This window comes from Apodemus sylvaticus, chromosome 20, assembly GCF_947179515.1.
Source record: "Apodemus sylvaticus chromosome 20, mApoSyl1.1, whole genome shotgun sequence".
NCBI lineage: Eukaryota > Metazoa > Chordata > Mammalia > Rodentia > Muridae > Apodemus > Apodemus sylvaticus.
In genome coordinates, this window is record NC_067491.1 from 57,450,414 (window position 1) to 57,467,484 (window position 17,071).

The 17,071-nt window shown below is 40.1% G+C and overlaps 1 pseudogene; it reads left to right on the top strand.

Moving 5' to 3' along the window:
• Positions 1 to 14,201, top strand: part of LOC127670615 (leucine-rich repeat-containing protein 58-like) — a 72,906-nt pseudogene extending 58,705 nt beyond the window's left edge.
• The last annotated feature ends 2,870 nt before the right edge of the window (positions 14,202 to 17,071 follow it).

Consider the following 17,071-nt stretch of genomic DNA (forward strand, 5'->3'; position numbering starts at 1 on the left):
GGGCATTATTTTGATTATTTCTTTTTCAGCCCGTTGATCATTTGTCTAAAGGAAGGATACTGATTTTTTGGAGTTAATTTTGTATCTGGACACTTTGCTAAAGTTGGTTATAAGTTGTACTAGTTCTCAGGTAGAAGTTTTGTGGATGTTTACATATACTATCATATCATTTGCAAATAGTGATACCTTGAATTCTTGCCAATTTGTATCCCTTTGATTCCCTTTTGTTGTTGTAGTTCTCGGGCTACACCTTCAATTACTATATTAAAGAGATATGGGGAGAGTTGGCATCCTTATCCTTTTCCTGATTATGGTGGAATTGCTTCAAATTTCTCTCCATTAATTTGATATTGGCTGTTGGTTTGCTATATGTTACATTTATTTTGTTTAGGTATGTGCCTTGAATTCCGGTTCTCTCCATTATTTTAACATGAGGTTGTGTTGATTTTGTCAAATGCTTTTTCAGCATCTAATGAGATGATCATGTGATTTTTTTTTCATTTAGATTGTTTATATACTTGATTAGGTAAATGTATTTTCACATATTGAATCAACCTTTCATCCCTGTGTTCTTGTATTCAGTTTCCTAGAATTATATTGAGTATTTTTTCATTGACATTCATAAGAGAAATTGGACTGAAGTTGTCTTTCTTTGTTGGGTCTCTGTGTGGTTTAGGTATCAGAGTAATTATGGAATCATAAAATGAACAAGGTTGTGTTTTTTTCTGCGTTTGCCTTAAGAAATAATTTCAGGAGTATTATTTTTATCTCTTCTTTGAAAGTGTGGTAGAATTCTACACTAAAGCCATCTGGGCCCTGAGTGGTGTTTGGTTGGGAAATTTAATTTTTTTTTTAAGTTTTTTTTATTTGATATATTTTTTATTTACATTTCAAATGATTTCCCCTTTTCTTTTTTTATTTAATTCTTTTATTCGATATAATTTATTTACATTTCAAGTGATTTCCCCTTTTCTAGCCCCCAACTCCCAAAAGTCCTGCAAGCCCCCTTCTCTCCCCCTGTCCTCCCACCAACCCCTTCCCACTTCCCCGTTCTGGTTTTGCCCAATACTGCTTCACTGAGTCTTTCCAGAACAGGGGGCCACTCTTCCTTTCTTCTTGTACCTCATTTGATGTGTGGATTATGTTTTGGGTATTCCAGTTTTCTAGGTTAATATCCACTTATTAGTGAGTGCATACCATGATTCACCTTTTGAGTCTGGGTTACCTCACTTAGTATGATGTTCTCTAGCGCCATCCATGTGCCTAAGAATTTCATGAATTCATTGTTTCTAATGGCTGAATAGTACTCCATTGTGTAGATATACCATATCTTTTGCATCCACTCTTCTGTTGAGGGATACCTGGGTTCTTTCCAGCATCTGGCAATTATAAATAGGGCTGCTATATATTGCTTTTACTATGTTTAGGTATGTGCCTTGAATTCCTGTTCTCTCCAAGACTTTAAGCATGAAAGGATGCTGAATTTTGTCAAATGCTTTTTTAGCATCCAATGAAATGACCATGTGCTTTTTTTCTTTGAGTTTGTTTATGTAGTGGATTGCATAGTTGGATTTCCGTATATTGAACCAACCCTGCATTCCCGGGATAAAGCCTACTTGGTCATGGTGGATGATCGTTTTCATGTGTTCTTGGATTCGGTTGGCAAGAATTTTATTGAGTATTTTTGCATCGATGCTCATAAGGGAAATTGGTCTGAAGTTTTCTTTCTTTGTTGGATCTTTGTGTGGTTTTGGTATCAGCGTAATTGTGGCTTCATAGAAGGAATTGGGTAGTTTTCCTTCTGTTTCTATTTTTTGGAATAGTTTGAAGAGTATTGGTCTTAAGTCTTCTTTGAAGGTCTGATAGAATTCTGCACTGAAACCATCTGGTCCTGTGCTTTTTTTGGTAGGAAGTCTTTCTTTTTTTTTTAATTTTTTTATTCGATATAATTTATTTACATTTCTAATGATTTCCCCTTTTCTAGCCCCCAACTTCCCGAAAGTCCCATAAGCCCCCTTCTCTTCCCCTGTCCTCCCACAAACCCCTTCCCACTTCCCCGTTCTGGTTTTGTCGAATACTGCTTCACTGAGTCTTTCCAGAACCAGGGGCCACTCCTCCTTTCTTCTTGTTTCTCATTTGATGTGTGTATTATGTTTTGGGTATTCCAGTTTTCTAGGTTAATATCCACTTATTAGTGAGTGCATACCATGATTCACCTTTTGAGTCTGGGTTGCCTCACTTAGTATGATGTTCTCTAGCTCCATCCATTTGCCTAAGAATTTCATGAATTCATTGTTTCTAATGGCTGAATAGTACTCCATTGTGTAGATATACCACATTTTTTGCATCCACTCTTCTGTTGAGGGATACCTGGGTTCTTTCCAGCATCTGGCAATTATAAATAGGGCTGCTATGAACATAGTAGAGCATGTATCCTTATTACATGGTGGGGAATCCTCTGGGTATATGCCCAGGAGTGGTATAGCAGGATCTTCTGGAAGTGAGGTGACCAGTTTTCGGAGGAACCGCCAGACTGATTTCCAGAGTGGTTGTACCAATTTGCAACCCCACCAGCAGTGGAGGAGTGTTCCTATTTCTCTACACCCTCTCCAAAACCTGCTGTCTCCTGAATTTTTAATCTTAGCCATTCTGACTGGTGTAAGATGAAATCTTAGGTTTGTTTTGATTTGCATTTCCCTAATGACTAATGAAGTTGAGCATTTTTTAAGATGCTTCTCCGCCATCTGAAGTTCTTCAGGTGAGAATTCTTTGTTTAACTCTGTACCCCATTTTTAATAGGGTTATTTGGTTTTCTGGAATCTACCTTCTTGAGTTCTTTATATATATTGGATATTAGCCCTCTATCTGATGTAGGATTGGTGAAGATCTTTTCCCAATGTGTTGGTTGCCGATTTGTCCTCTTGATGGTGTCCTTTGCCTTACAGAAACTTTGTAATTTTATGAGGTCCCATTTGTCAATTCTTGCTCTTAGAGCATACGCTATTGGTGTTCTGTTCAGAAACTTTCTCCCTGTACCGATGTCCTCAAGGGTCTTCCCCAGTTTCTTTTCTATTAGCTTCAGAGTGTCTGGCTTTATGTGGAGGTCCTTGATCCATTTGGATTTGAGCTTAGTACAAGGAGACAAGGATGGATCAATTCGCATTCTTCTGCATACTGCCCTCCAGTTGAACCAGCACCATTTGTTGAAAAGGCTATCTTTTTTCCATTGGATGTTTTTAGCCTCTTTGCTGAGGATCAAGTGGCCATAGGTGTGTGGGTTCATTTCTGGATCTTCAATCCTGTTCCATTGATCCTCCTGCCTGTCACTGTACCAATACCATGCAGTTTTTAACACTATTGCTCTGTAGTATTGCTTGAGGTCAGGGATACTGATTCCCCCAGGTTTTCTTTTGTGGCTGAGATTAGTTTTAGCTATCCTGGGTTTTTTGTTGTTCCAGATGAATTTGATAATTGCTCTTTCTAACTCTGTGAAGAATTGAGTTGGGATTTTGATGGGTATTGCATTGAATCTGTATATTGCTTTTGGCAAAATGGCCATTTTAACTATATTGATTCTACCAATCCATGAGCATGGGAGGTTTTCCCATTTTTTGAGGTCTTCTTCCATTTCCTCTTCAGAGTCTTGAAGTTCTTGTCATACAGATCTTTCACATGCTTGGTAAAAGTCACCCTAAGATACTTTATACTGTTTGTGGCTATTGTGAAGGGGGTCATTTCCCTAATTTCTTTCTCAGCCTGCTTATCCTTTGAGTATAGGAAGGCCACTGATTTGCTTGTGTTGATTTTAAAACCTGCCACTTTGCTGAAGTTGTTTATCAGCTGTAGGAGCTCTCTACTGGAGTTCTTTTGGGTCACTTAGGTAGACTATCATGTCGTCTGCAAATAATGATAGTTTGACTTCTTCCTTTCCAATTTGTATCCATTTGACCTCCTTATGTTGTCGAATTGCCCAAGCTAGTACCTCAAGTACAATATTGAAAAGATAAGGAGAAAGGGGGCAGCCTTTTCTAGTCTCTGATTTCAGAGGGATTGCTTCAACTTTCTCTCCATTTAGTTTGATGCTGGCTACCGGTTTGCTGTATATTGCTTTTATTATGTTTAGGTATGGGCCTTGAATTCCTGTTCTCTCCAAGACTTTAAGCATGAAAGGATGCTGAGAGAGCATACATTACCAGCTTAATGACACACCTGAAAGCCCTGGAACAAAAAGAAGCTGTTTCACCCAGGAGGAGTAGAAGGCAGGAAATCATCAAGCTCAGGGCCGAAATCAATCAAGTAGAAACAAAGAGAACCATACAAAAAAAATCAACAAAACTAGGAGCTGGTTCTTTGAGAAAATCAACAAGATAGATAAACCCTTAGCCAGACTGACCAAAGGGCACAGAGAAAGTATCCAAATTAACAAACTTAGAAATGAAAAGGGAGATATAACAACGGAAACTGAGGAAATCCAAAAAATCATCAGATCCTACTACAAGGGACTGTATTCAACACAACTGGAGAATCTGGAGAAAATAGACAATTTCCTTGACAGATACCAAATACCAAAATTAAATCAGGACCAACTAGACCATCTAAACAGTCCCATAATGCCTAAAGAAATAGAAGGAGTCATAGAAAGTCTTCCAACCAAAAAAAGCACAGGACCAGATGGTTTCAGTGCAGAATTCTATCAGACCTTCAAAGAAGAGTTAGCACCAATACTCTTCAAACTATTCCACAAAATAGAAACAGAAGGAACATTACCCAATTCCTTCTACGAAGCCACAATTACGCTGATACCAAAGCCACACAAAGATCCAACAAAGAAAGAGAACTTCAGACCAATTTCCCTTATGAACATCGATGCAAAAATACTCAATAAAATTCTTGCCAACCGAATCCAAGAACACATGAAAACGATCATCCACCATGATCAAGTAGGCTTTATCCCGGGAATGCAGGGTTGGTTCAATATACGGAAACCCATCAATACAATCCACTACATAAACAAACTCAAAGAACAAAACCACATGGTCATTTCATTGGATGCTGAAAAAGCGGTTGGAAGTCTTTCTATGACTCCTTCTATTTCTTTAGGCTTTATGGAACTGTTTAGATGATCTATTTGGTCCTGATTTAATTTTGGTATTTGGTATCTGTCAGGGAAATTGTCCATTTCCTCCAGATTCTCCTGTTGTGTTGAGTACAGGCTCTTGTAGTAGGATCTGATGATTTTTTGGATTTCCTCAGTTTCCGTTGTTATATCTCCCTTTTCATTTCTAAGTTTGTTAATTTGGATACTTTCTCTGTGCCCTTTGGTCAGTCTGGCTAAGGGTTTATCTATCTTGTTGATTTTCTCAAAGAACCAGCTCCTGGTTTTGTTGATTCTTTGTATGGTTCTCTTTGTTTCTACTTGATTGATTTCGGCCCTGAGTTTGATGATTTCCTGCCTTCTACTCCTCCTGGGTGAAATAGCTTCTTTTTGTTCCAGGGCTTTCAGGTGTGTCATTAAACTGGTTATGTATGCTCTCTCCATTTTCTTTTTGGAGGCACTCAGGGCTATGAGTTTTCCTCTTAGCACTGCTTTCATTGTGTCCCATAGATTTGGGTATGTTGTGTTTTCATTTTCATTGAGTTCTAAAAAGTCTTTAATTTCTTTCTTTATTTCTTCCTTGACCAAGGTATCATTGAGTAGAATATTGTTCAGTTTCCATGTGTATGTGGGTTTTCTGTTGTTTTTGTTGCTATTGAAGACCACTTTTACTCCATAGTGATCTGATAGGAGGCATGGGATTAATTCGATCTTCTTATATTTGTTGAGGTCTGTCTTGTGACCAATTATATGGTCAATTTTGGAGAAGGTAACATGAGGTGCTGAGAAAAAGGTATATTCTTTTGCTTTAGGATAGAATGTTCTATATATATCTGTTAAATCTAGTTGGTCCAAAGCTTCAGTTAGTTTCATTGTGTCCCTGTTTAGTTTCTGTTTTCCTGATCGGTCCATTGAGGAAAGTGCAGTGTTGAAGTCGCCCACAATTACTGTGTTAGGTGCAATGTGTGCTTTGAGCTTTAATAAAGTTTCTTTTAGGAAAGAGGGTGTCCTTGCATTTGGAGCATAGATGTTCAGGATTGAGGGTTTTTCTTGTTGTATTTTTCCTTTGATCAGCAAGAAGAGTCCCTCAGAGTCTCTTTTGATGACTTTGGGTTGAAAGTCAATTTTATCTGATATTAAAATGGCTATTCCAGCTTGTTTCCTGAGACCATTTGCTTGTAAAATTGTCTTTCAGCCTTTTACTCTAAGGTAGTGCTTGTCTTTGACCCTTAGGTGTGTTTCCTGTAAGCAGCAAAATGTAGGGTCCTGTTTACGTATCCAGTCAGTTAGTCTATGTCTTTTTATTGGGGCATTGAGTCCATTGATGTTAAGAGATATTAAGGAACAGTGATTGTTACTTCTTGTCATTTTTGACGTTATTTTTTAAATTTGATTGGTTAACCTCTTTTGGTTTTGATGAAAGGTTACTATCTTGCTTTTTCCAGGGTGAAGTTTCCCTCCTTGTATTGGTGTTTTCCTCCTATTATCCTTTGTAGGGCTGGGTTTGTGGATAGATATTGGGTAAGCTTGGTTTTGTCATGGAATATCTTAGTTTCTCCATCTATGGTGATTGAGAGTTTTGCTGGATATAGTAGTTTTGGCTGGCATTTGTGTTCTCTTAGGGTCTGCATGAGATCTGCCCAGGATCTTCTAGCCTTCATAGTCTCAGATGAAAAGTCTGCTGTGATTCTGATAGGTCTTCCTTTATATGTTACTTGGCCTTTTTCTCTTACTGCCTTTAATATTCTTTCTTTGTTTAGTACATATGATGTTTTGATTATTATGTGACAGGAAGTATTTCTGTTATGGCCCAGTCTGTTTGGAGTTCTGTAAGCTTCTTGTATATTCATGGGCATCTCTCTCTTTAGGTTAGGGAAGTTTTCTTCCCTAATTTTATTGAAGATATTTTCTGGCCCTTTAAGTTGTAAATCTTCACTCTCATCTATGCCTATAATCCTTAGGTTTGGTCTTTTCATTGTGTCCTGGATTTCCTGGATATTTTGGGTTACAAGCTTTTTGCTTTTTGCATTTTCTTTAACTGTTGAGTCCATGGTTTCTATGGTATCTTCAGCATCTGAGATTCTTTCTTCTATCTCTTGTATTCTGTTGTTGATATTTGCATCTATGTCCACTGATTTCTTCCCAAGGTTTTGTATCTCCAAAGTTGTCTCCCTTTGAGTTTTCTTAGTTGTTTCTACTTCTGATTTTAGATCCTGGATGGTTTTGCTTAGCTCCTTCAGTTGCTTGTTTGTGCTTTCCTGTAATTCCTTAAGAGATTTTTTTGTTTCCTCTTTCATGACCTCAGCCTCTTGACCAAAGTTCTCCTGTATTTCTTTAAGTGTTTTTTGTGTTTCCTCATTATTGGCTTTTGTATTCTCCTGGATTTCTTTCAATGATTTTTGTGTTTCCCTTGCAAGGGCTTCTAACTTTTGATCCATTTTCTTCTGAATTTCTTTAAGTATGTCCTTCATGTGTTCCTGTACCAGCATCATGACCAGTGATTTTAAATCCAAATCTTGTTTTACTGGTGTGATGGGGTATCCAGGCCATGCTGGTAAAGGAGAATTGGGTTCAGATGTTGCCATATTGCCTTGATTTCTGTTAGTGGCGTTCCTGTGTTTGCCTTTTGCCATCTAGTTCTCACTAGTGTTAGTTGGTCTTGTCAATGCTGGACTCACCAGTGCAAGCTGCCCCTTCCCAGGTGGCCTCTGGTGAACAGCTTACCTCCTGCACTGCCTGGAGACAGGGTGCTGATGCCCAGGCTGTTCAGATCCAGAAGCAGACACCTGAAGGCTCCCGCTGGGGCATGCTGGATTCACTGGAGCACACCGACTTCTCCCCGCTGGGGGCCTGGAAGCCCCTCTTGCCTCTTGCAGGACCTGGAGATGTGGTGTTGCCGCCCAGGCTGATCTGGATCTGTAAGCAGAGAGGTGTGAGTGCTCCTGCCAGAGGCCTCTGGACTGGAGCCTAAGCTCTGTGTCACAGGAGCAAGCTGTGCTGTAAGCTCCCAGACTGCCTCTGGGTGCACACCAGGTCTCATGCACTTCCTGGAGACCGAGTGCTGTGGCCCAGGCTGTTCAGATCCCAAAGCAGGCACCTGAAGGCTCCTGTTGGGGTTCCCTGTATTCACCAGAGCACACCGACTTCTCCCCGCTGGCCGCCCGGAAGCCCCTCTTGCCTCTTTTTTTTTTTTTTTTTTTTTTTTACATTTTATTTTTTATTATTTTTAGAGTGATATTTTTTTTGCCTTTTCTTTTTTTTTTTATTCGATATAATTTATTTACATTTCAAATGATTTCCCCTTTTCTAGCCCCCCACTCCCCAAAAGTCCCTTAAGTCCCCTTCTCTTTCCCTGTCCTCCCACCCACCCCTTCCCACTTCCCTGTTCTGGTTTTGCCGAATACTGTTTCACTGAATCTCTCCAGACCCAGGGGCCAGTCCGGGTGTTGCCGCCCAGGCTGATCTGGATCCGGAAGCAGAGAGATCTGAGGGCTACTGCCAGAGGCCTCCAGACTCGGGAAGTTTAATTTTTCAATTTCCTTAGATGATATGTGATTTGATGGTGTACCTGATCCCAATTTTATTTTGGTACATGGTATCTGTCTAGGAAATCATCCACTTCATTTAGATTTTCCAGTTTTGTTGAGTATAGGCTTTTGTACAAAGATATGAATTTTTTTTAATTTTTCGGCTTCTGTTGTTATGTCCCCCTTTTTAATTTCTGATTTTGTTCATTTAGATTCTGTCTCTGGGCCCTTTAGTTAGTTTGGCTAGGGGGTTTATCTATAATGTTGATTTTTTTAAAGGAACAGCTTTTGGTTTCTTTATTTGTATTCTCTTTGTTTCTACTTTTTTGATTTTGGTTCTGAGCTTGACAATTTCTTACCCTCTCCTCCTCTTGGGTGTGTCTGTTTCTTTATGTTGTGGGGCTTTCAGGTGTGCTGTTAGTGTGTTAGTGTGTTAGTGTAAGATCTCTCCAGTTTCTTTACTAGTGCCCTAAGTGCTATGAATTTTCCTCTTTGCCCTCCTTTCACTGTCTCATAAGTTTTGGTTGTTTTGCCTTCATTTTCATTGAATTCTAAAATGTTATTCATTTCTTTCTTTAATTCTTCCCTGATGAAGTTATCATTGAATAGAGAGTTGTTCAATTTCCATACGTACATGGGTTTTCTGGGAGTTTTGTGTTGTTTTTGAAATCTAGCCTTAATCTGTGATAATCTCATAAAATGCACAGGATTATTTCAATCTTCTTGTACCTGTTGAAGCTTGTTTTGTAACCGATTATATGGCTAATTTTAGAAAAGGTAATATAAGGTATGGAGAAGAAGGTATATTCTTTTGTGGTAGTGTAAAATGTTCTATATATATTTGTTAGATGCATTTGAGTCATAACCTCTATAAGTGTCACTGTGTCTCTGTTTAGTTTCTGTTTCAATGCTCTGTCCTTTGGTGAGAGTGAGGTGTTGAGGTCTTCCACTATTACTGTGTATGATTCAAGGTGTGTTTTCAGCTTCATTAAAGTCACCCCTTATGAATGTGGATACCCTTACATTTGTGGCACAGATGTTCAGAATTGAGACTTTCTCTTGGTTGATTTTTCCTTTGATTAATATGAAGTGTCGTTTGCCATCTCCCTTGAAAATTTTTGGTTGAAAGTCTATTAGCTATTAGAATGACAACTCCTGCTTGTTTTTTGGGACTGTTTGCTTGGAAGACTTGTTTCAAGCCTTTAACTCTGAGGTAGTGTCTACCTTTGTCATTGGGGGTGTGTTTCTTATATGCAGCAAAATGCTAGATCCTGTTTGCATATCCAGTCTGTTAGCATATGTCTGTTTATTTGGGAATTGAGCCTGTTGATATTGAGAAATACTAAGGATGGAATATTTTAGTTCCTGTTATGTTTGTTGTTGTAGATAACATTATATGCACATGATTCTCTCCTTTTGATTATTTTGTTCTGAGATAACTCTTATCTTCTTTTCTCATTGGTGAAGGTACCTTCCTTGTTTTGGAGTTTTCCTTTTAGAATCCAAGTAAACATCAAAGCAATCATCCACCATGATCAAGTAGGCTTCGTCACAGGGATGCAGGGATGGTTCAATATACAGAAATCTATCAATGTAATCCACTATATGAAGGAACTCAAAGGAAAAAAACACATTATCACTTCATTAGATGCTGAGAAAGTATTTGACAAAATCCATCACCCCTTCATGATACACATAATCCACTATATAAAAAAAGTCAAAGAAAAAAATCACATGGCCATTTCATTAGATGCAGAGAAAGTATTTGACAAAATCCAATACCCTTTATGATAAAAGTCTTGGAAAGATCATAAATTCAAGGACCATACCTGATAATAGAAAAGCAATACACAGAAAAGCAGTAGCCAACATCAAACTAAATGGAGAGAAACTTGAAGCAATCCCTCTAAAATCAAGAACTAGACAAGGCTGTCTATTCTCTCCCTACCTGTTCAGTATAGAACTCAAAGACCTAGCAAAAGCAATTAGACAACAAAAAAAGGTAAAGGCAAATAAATTGGAATGGAAGATATCAGAATATCACTATTTGTAGATGATATTTGCCTAAGGGAGTACTACTCAGTTATTAAAAACAACAAATTCATAAAATTCTTATGCAAATGGGTGGAACTAGAAAATATCATCCTGAGTGAGGTAACCCAGTCACAAAAGAACACACATGGCATGCACTCACTAAAAAGTGGATATTAGCCCAGAAGCTTGGAACACCCAAGATAGAATTCATAGAGCAAATGAAGCTCAAGAAGAAGGAAGACTTCAGTACTTCTTAGAAGGGGGAACTAAATACCAACAGGAGGAGATACAGAGACAAAATGTGGAGCAGAGACTGAAGGGAAGGCCATCCAGATACTGCCCCACCTGGGGATCCATCCCTCATACAGTCACCAAACCCAGACACTATTGTGGATGTCAGCAAGTGCTTCCTGAAAGGAAGATGATATGGCTGTCTCCTGAGAGGCTCTGTCTGTGCCTGACAAATACAGAAGTGGATACTCACAGCCAACTAATGAACTAAGCATAGGGTCCCCAATGGAGGAGCTAGAGAAAGGACCCAGGGAGCTGAAGGATCTTGCAGCTTCGTAGGAGGAACAAAAATATGAACCAACCAGCACGCCCAGAACTCCCAGGGACTAAACCATCAAACAAAGAGTACACATGGAGGGAACCATGGTTCCAGCCACATATTTTGAAGGGAATGGCCCTGTCAGACCTCAATGACAGGAGAGGCCCTGGGTCCTGTGAAGGCTCCATGCCCCAGTGACGGGGAACGCCAGGATAGGGAAGCGGGTGTGGGTGGGGTAGTAAGCAGGTGGAGGAGGGATGGGATAGGGGCTTTTTGGAGGGGGAATGAGGAGAGGGGATAACATTTGAAATGTGAATAAAGAAAATATCTAATAAAAAAGTGAGTGAAATAAAAAGTAACAAACACATTGAAAGTAATAGCATTGTTAGATCAGAGCAGGAGGAGGGAGCAAGATTAGAAGGAGAATGCAGAGTTTAATATCTTAAATATAAGGCAACTTTGTAAAATAACAGCAATATGTACAATGCAGAGAGAAAGAGGAAAAAGAAGAAACTACAGAGTGGAAGGAGCAGGTAGGACCCTCCTTACCACAGGACAGAACATGTCTTTTCTTAATAGCACGGCAAGCTTAATTGTACTAAAGAGGACAAAGCTTTCTGCTATGGACTTGGGTTAAATTCATTTAGCCACAAACTTGAAGAAGCTTTTCTTTCTCTATGCAATAAAGATTGGAGTTCATTTTTCATCCAGAATGAATGAGTTCATTCTGCGCAGGTGCTTGATCTTTTGCTCCAAATGCATTTGTAAGTATAGATGTGTTTGTGTGTGTGTGTGTGTGTGTGTGTGTGTGTAATTATGAGATAAGGATGTAGTTTGGCCCAACTGGTTTTAATGGAGATATATGAAGGTGTAAGCATGAATCCATATATAATTTTATGTGAGTTTATCCATGTTTACTTATGTAAAAACATTCTTCTGCAAATTTGACTCTCTTCTTCTGGTTCAATAGAAGTTTGTTGCTCCAAATCTCCCCCTAGCCAAACAAGCAAGAGGCATCTGGACATGAGGGGAAGGGTTCTAGCAAGCAATCCCTTACTTAATCCACTGCTGTTTTAAAATGAGGTGCTAAGTGCCAGTCTGATTTGAAGATGCTATAATTTTGGTTGTATGGTTTTGGCTTCTTAATCAAAAGACGTGTCCAGAGGTGTGTGTGTTTTATTCTGGGTCTTTGATTCTATTCAGTTGATTAACCTGACTGTCCATGTCCACTATCATGCAATTTATATCCCTATTGCTCTGTAGTACAGCTTGAGGTCAGGGATGGTGATTCTTCCAGAAGTCTTTTTCAGAATTGTTTCATTCATCCCGTTTTTTTTGTTTTTCCATGTGAAACTGAGAATTGCTCTTTCCATGTCAGTAAATTATTGTGTTGCTATTTTGATGGGGATTGCATTGAATCAGTAGATTTCTTTTAGTAAGATGCCCATTTCACTGTATTAAACCTATCAATCCATGAGAATGGGAGACCTTTCCATCCTCTGCTTCCCCAGCATGGCAATTCTTTTTTTTTTTTTTTCATTTTTCTTCAATTTATTTTTTAAAAAAATTCTCTTTGCATCCTGACTGCAGTCCCCCATCTCCTCTTCTAGTTATGATCTTACAAATCCCTCTCCCTCCATATTCCCCTCTACCCTGTGCCATGCTGCACCACTTCTGATGGGGTTGAACCCTTCAGGTTCAGGGATGCACTGCCTCATCAGGCTTCCTAGGATCCTGCTGGATGGAGGAGACCGGGCTAGGGGAGGCCAAACTCAACTGGTCCATCCACAGAATGTGGGCCATTGCTCGCAGGAGGCGCTGCTGTGACTGCTGCTGGTCGCTTCCACTGGCACGCTGGGTGGTGGATTCCTTCTCCTGCTCCTGGACATGAGTGGCAATGACTTCGCAGTGCTGGGACCGGACCTGCTGACACTGAGCAGCCCGCGCATGCTGCTGGCCAGGAACAACCAGCTGGGCGGCCCAGGCTTGCTGCCAAAGGGCCTGCCTGGCCCAGTCGCTGCTCTGCTGCAGCCTCCAGGTGCTCAACCTCAGTGGCAACTACTTCCAGGAGCTGCCTGCCTCGCTGCTGGAGCTGCATGTGCTTCAGACCTTCAGCCTGGGCGGCATTTAGCTGCAGAGCATTCTGGCAGAGATGGAGAACTTGCAGAGTTTAGAATGTTTATACCTTGGAGTAAAAGTCATTGAAGAAATCCCACCAGAAGAATTAGCAAATCTGCCTTCTCCGAGTTACTCGGTGCTGCGTGACAAGATCCAAAGTGTGCCTACTCAGCAATCACAGTTGCATTCGCTTCGATCCTCAGTTTTCATAACTTGGTGACATACCTGCCTCGAGAGATCCGTAATCTTATTCCCTGGAAAAGTTGAGTTTACGAGGAAACCCGTTGGTTGGTTGTTTTGTTAGAGATTTAACATGACAATACTGCTCTTCTGGAATTAGCCTCAAGGACCATTAAGATCCGAAGTATTTCTTACACACACTATGGACTTCCTGGGAATCTTCATAGATACTTGGGTTCAGCCAACAATTGTCCAAAACCCAAAGTGTGGTGGAGTCTATTTTGACTGTGGTGTCAGACAAATTAAGTTTGTGGGTTTCTGTGGGAAGTACCGTCTTCCCTCATGCACTGCGTGCTCCAGAATGCTCCTCCCACTGCACTCTGCCTCACACAACTCCACATTCCAGAGTGAGTCTGACTCAGAAGATGAAGCCAGTGCACACAGAATGCAGAAAGTTCTTCATGGTTGGGGAGCAGTGGGTATTGATAAATCACGGAGCAGAAGTGACTTAAAAAGAAACCGGGTCTTGAAGTTGATTGGAGACCTGAGCGTTTTTCGTCTTGAATGTCCATGTAAGACTTTGCCATGGTGTGAAAGAAAGGTTTTGCATTTTATCTTCACATTTGGCAGGAGTGAGTCCGGTCCCGAGTTTAGATTCTTTGAGTGTAATTTATTATCAATGGCAGTTCAAAATTAAGCCGATTGACCACAATTTTCATGTAAGTCTTTGAAGAAACACTAACAGCATGGTTCATTCTGAAGAGCAGTCATGCTTGCAATCAGGCAGATCAACCTCAGACAGCTGAGTTGATTAAAGAAGTCATCACAGTCCTCTTACCATGGCTGGTTAATGCTGAACACTATACACAAATAAAATGAACCTTCTCCTTGTGTTACCCCTGGACTGTTGAAAGCCTTTCTAAACAACTAACTGGACAGTAAGGCCTATAACTTTTAATATATTTAAACCAGCTCTCGTCTTGTGTGATTGTTACTAACTTTATATAAACTAGCAGTTCCTTAATCCTAGCAAGATTATGGAAGCTTATTATAGAAATTATTTCAGAGCAACCTACAACCTGACACTGTGCAAAACACTTGGAAATATACTTTAACTAGCTGAATAAATGTATACATAATACCTGAGTTCTGAGGGCCTGGAACTCTGTAGAATGGACTGGCCTGGAACTAAGAGATCCCCTGGAAGAACTCCCAGAGGGGACATCTTCCAGGTGGCAATTCTAGGGGTCCTCTGCCTCCCTAGTTTCTGATATTATAGGTGTACACCACCATCTGCTTCCATGGCCATCTTAACTTTATTTGTGTTAACTGCAATGATCTCTTCTAAGTAAATGTCTTTTACACTTAATGAGAGGCTAAAGTCTTGATCTGTGTATTCACCAAGAGGCAGAATAATAGTTTTGGACCCCCCAAAAATCTAGATGATAGTCTAAGAACTGCTAAGTAGTCTAAGAACCTGCTTTACAACATCAGACTAAATGAGGAAAAGTCGGGCATAGTTGTGCACACCTTCAGACCTGCACTTGGGAGGTAGAGGCAGAAGAACAGGACTTCAGAGTTAACCTACGCTCTATAGTACATTTGAGGCCAGCCTGGGCTACACACATGAAAACTTGTCTCAAGGTGGAAGGGGGCAGATTTTAACCACCACGTGTGTCTCCTTTGTTCCTCTTGTTTACTAAGCCAAGACTTCCTCTACATTTAAAAGAAAAACTACAACTACATAAGTCAGAGTGTAGCAGAGCCTATTATGTTGGTCCTCAGTAGAGGAGTTTACAGAGCCAGCAACCACTGAATACCGAAGAAAGCATTGAGAGAACATTAAATACATTGTATCCCTAAGGTGGGGAAGAAAAATAGTAACACAAAGTGTTGTCATTGGAAATTAATAAATTTTACTAACTGGTTGATTAGGAATAAAATACTAAAAGTATAAGCTAACATTAAAAAGCATGAAACTGTCACTGATGATCATTAAGTGACCTGTAACAGGAAGTCTAGTTGGTAAGTGCCAAAAGCAGTTTCAGATTGCAGTGGGGCATCAGGTGATCTCTTGAAGAGTGCTTTATTAGAAGCCAACTGTATGCAGAATCCTTGCATATTACATTTCTTTATTTTTATTTTTATTTTATTCGATATATTTTTTATTTATATTTTAATTGATTTCTTCTTTTCTGGTCCCCCAATCCCCGAAAGTCATATAAGCCCCCTTCCATCCCCTGTTCTCCCACCCACCACTTCCCACTTTCCTGTTCTGGTTTTGCCTTATACTGCTACACTGAGTCTTTCCAGAACCAGGGGCCACTCCTCCATTCTTCTTGTACCTCATTTGATGTGTGGATTATGTTTTGGGTATTCCAGTTTTCCAGGCTAATATCCACTTATTAGTGAGTGCATACCATGATTGATCTTTTGAGACTGGGTTACCTCACTTAGTATGATGTTCTCTAGCTCCATCCATTTGCCTAAGAATTTCATGAATTCCTTGTTACTAATGGCTGAATAGTACTCCAATGTGTATATATACCACATTTTTTGCATCCATTCTTCTGTTCAGGGATACCTGGGTTCTTTCCAGCTTCTGGCTATTATAAATAGGGCTGCTATGAACATAGTGGAACATATGTCCTTATTACATGCTGGGGAATCCTCTGGGTATATGCCCAGGAGTGGTATAGCAGGATCTTTCGGAAGTGACGTGCCCAGTTTTCTGAGGAACTGCCAGACTGATTTCCAGAGTGGTTGTACCAATTTGCTACCCCACCAGCAGTGGAGGAGTGTTCCTCTTTCTCCACATCCTCACCAACACCTGCTGTCTCCTGAGTTTTTAATCTTAGCCATTCTGACTGGTGAAAGGTGAAATCTCAGGGGTGTTTTGATTTGCATTTCCCTAATGACTAATGAATTTGGGCATTTTTTAAGATCCTTCTCTGCCATCCGAAGTTCTTCAGGTGAGAATTCAACTCTGTACCCCATTTTTAATAGGGTTATTTGGTTTTCTGGGGTCTAACTTCTTGAGTTCTTTGTATATATTGGATATTAGCCCTCTATCTGATGTAGGGTTGGTGAAGATCTTTTCCAAATTTGTTGGTTGCCGATTTTCCTTTTGATGGTGTCCTTTGATTTACAGAAACTTGGTAATTTTATGAGGTCCCATTTGTCAATTCTTGATCTTAGAGCATACGCTACTGGTTTTCTGTTCAGGAACTTTCCCGCTGTCAGGAACTTTCCCGCTGTACCGATGTTCTCAAGAGTCTTCCCCAGTTTCTTTTCTATTAGCTTCAGAGTGTCTGGCTTTATGTGGAGGTCCTTGATCCATTTGGAGTTGAGCTTAGTACAAGGAGACAAGGACGGATCAATTCGCATTCTTCTGCATGCTGACCTCCAGTTGAACCAGCATCATTTGTTGAAAAGGCTATCTTTTACCCATTGGATGTTTTCAGCCCCGTTGTCGAGGATCAAGTGGCCATAGGTGTGTGGGTTCATTTCTGGATCTTCAATCCTGTTCCATTGATCTGCCTGCCTGTCACTGTACCAATACCACGC